The following is a 2,940-nucleotide window of genomic DNA, read 5'->3' as shown; positions in this document are numbered from 1 at the left end:
TTTTTTTTTTTTCTTTCGCCCCGGCTGACGCAGTTTTCGCGCCGCCCCGGCTGACGCGGTTTCGTGCCGCCCCGGCAGACGCGGTTTTTTGCGCCGCCCCGGCTGACGCGGTTTTTGCCGCCCCGGCTGACGCAGTTCGGACTTAGCACTTTTTGGCTGAGCCTGGCTGGTGGCCCACTCACTCGATCGCCATGTCTGTTAGCCACAGTTTTCCCGGTGGTGCCGCACCCGGGCTCGCCCCGGCTGACGCAGTTTTCGCGCCGCCCCGGCTGACGCGGTTTCGTGCCGCCCCGGCAGACGCGGTTTTCGCGCCGCCCCGGCTGACGCGGTTTTTGCCGCCCCGGCTGACGCAGTTCGGACTTAGCACTTTTCGGCTGTGCCTGGCTGGCGGCCCACTCACTCGATCGCCATGTCTGTTTGCCACAGTTTTCCCGGTGGTGCCGCACCCGGGCTCGCCCCGGCTGACGCAGTTTTCGCGCCGCCCCGGCTGACGCGGTTTCGTGCCGCCCCGGCAGACGCGGTTTTCGCGCCGCCCCGGCTGACGCGGTTTCGTGCCGCCCCGGCAGACGCGGTTTTTTGCCGCCCCAGCTGACGCAGTTCGGACTTAGCACTTTTTGGCTGAGCCTTGCTGGCGGCCCACTCACTCGATCGCCATGTCTGTTTGCCACAGTTTTCCCGGTGGTGCCGCACCCGGGCTCGCCCCGGCAGACGCGTTTTTTTTTTTCTTTCGCCCCGGCTGACGCAGTTTTCGCGCCGCCCCGGCAGACGCGGTTTTCGCGCCGCCCCGACAGACGCGGTTTTTTGCGCCGCCCCGGCTGACGCGGTTTTTTGCCGCCCCGGCTGACGCAGTTCGGACTTGGCACTTTTTGGCTGAGCCTGGCTGGCGGCCCACTCACTCGATCGCCATGTCTGTTTGCCACAGTTTTCCCGGTGGTGCCGCACCCGGGCTCGCCCCGGCTGACGCAGTTTTCGCGCCGCCCCGGCAGACGCGGTTTCGTGCCGCCCCGGCAGACGCGGTTTTTTGCGCCGCCCCGGCTGACGCGGTTTTTTGCCGCCCCGGCTGACACGGTTCGGACTTTGCACTTTTCGGCTGTGCCTGGCTGGCGGCCCACTCACTCGATCGCCATGTCTGTTTGCCACAGTTTTCCCGGTGGTGCCGCACCCGGGCTCGCCCCGGCAGACGCGTTTTTTTTTTTTTTTCTTTCGCCCCGGCTGACGCAGTTTTCGCGCCGCCCCGGCTGACGCGGTTTCGTGCCGCCCCGGCAGACGCGGTTTTTTGCGCCGCCCCGGCTGACGTGGTTTTTGCCGCCCCGGCTGACGCAGTTCGGACTTTGCACTTTTTGGCTGAGCCTGGCTGGCGGCCCACTCACTCGATCGCCATGTCTGTTTGCCACAGTTTTCCCGGTGGTGCCGCACCCGGGCTCGCCCCGGCAGACGCGTTTTTTTTTTTTCCTTCGCCCCGGCAGACGTGGTTCCCCCCCCCCCCCTCCGTCTTTCTTTTTGTTTTTTTTTTTCGCCGCGGCTGAAGTGGATTTTTCGGTGCCTCGACGCCCCGGTAGTCGCGGTTTTTCCGTTTCCGCACGGCCCCGGCTGACGCTGCTCGGTCACAGTCGCCTTTTGTGGTGATTGCAGACTTCTTGAGCGCGGGTGTTTTTTTTTTTTGTTGTTGTTGTTGTTTTATTACGCATTCGCTCCAGCAGACGCTGTTTAGACTTTTTGTTTCCTCTTTTATCCTGCGACGAGGTGACGAGGTTTATTCGGTGCCCCGCCGCCCCGGCTGAAGTGATTTTTCCTGTCCCGTGCCGCCCCGGCTGACGCGGTTGGGACTTCGCGTTTGTTCGGCCGCCACGGGTTTTGGCGCACTCGCTCGGTTGCTTGTTGTTGCCACTTGTTGCGAACCCAGGTTTCTTGAGCGAGCGCGGGCGTTTTTTCTTCCTTTCTTTCTTTGTTCTATGTGTTAGCGAATCGGCCTTTAATATCACACGAGGACTCACAACCAACAATTTTCAGTTTGAAGTGTAAAAAATCTGCAGGTGTTGACGTAACTGACTTGCCCCGTACCCTTGAGTACATCCATGAAGTTCTCGTAGTACTACTAAATCGCATTATTCCAAGTGGAGAAATTCCCATAAACTTGCAAACCTCTACACGAAAATCGGTGCGCGTGATAAAGTTGAAAATTATCGTCCGATATCAAATGTGCCTTCTATAACACAAATTCTAGGAAAAAAAAAAAAAAACACTTGTTCGCCGTTTTCTGCGCCGTGACTGGCAGCACTCCGGCGAAGCGAAACGGGGTCGATTCGAGCACGATATCGGCGTCTTTCGACGTGCTCGCCGGCGACCGTCGCACGAGTACGTCGCACGAGCGCGTCTGCCGGGGCGCCGTTTGCGAAGCCGACGCAAAAGTGGGAACCGCCGCTCGGATGATCGCCGCTTTCGGCAGAGTGAGTGTTGGCACTCCGGGGAAGCGAAACAGCGTGAATGCGCCCACGAAATCGGCGTATTTTGAAGTGCCCGCCGGCGACCGTCGCACGAGTACGGTAAACCGCGTCAGCCGGGGCGTAGTTCGGGACGCCGACGAAAAAGTGGGAAGCGCAACTCGGATCTTCGCCGTTTTTGCAGGAGTGAGTGGCGGCCCTCCTGCGAGACCAAGAAGCATCGATTCGTGCACGAATTCGGCGCCTTTCGACGTGATCGCCGGCGACCGTCGCTCGAGTAGGGCAAACCGCGTCTGCCGGGGCGGGCTTCGGGACGCCGATGCGAAAGTGGGAAACGCTGCTCGGATGTTCGCCGTTTTTGGCCGAGTGAGTGCTGGCACACGGGCGAAGCCAAACGGGGCCGATTACGGCACGATATCGGCGTCTTTCGACGTGCCCGCCGGCGACCGTCGCACGAGTACGGTAAACCGCGTCAGCCCGGGCGGAGTTCGGGACGCCG

This window comes from Rhipicephalus microplus, unplaced genomic scaffold, assembly GCF_043290135.1.
Source record: "Rhipicephalus microplus isolate Deutch F79 unplaced genomic scaffold, USDA_Rmic scaffold_151, whole genome shotgun sequence".
Classification (NCBI taxonomy): domain Eukaryota; kingdom Metazoa; phylum Arthropoda; class Arachnida; order Ixodida; family Ixodidae; genus Rhipicephalus; species Rhipicephalus microplus.
Note: the sequence above shows the minus strand (reverse complement) of the source record.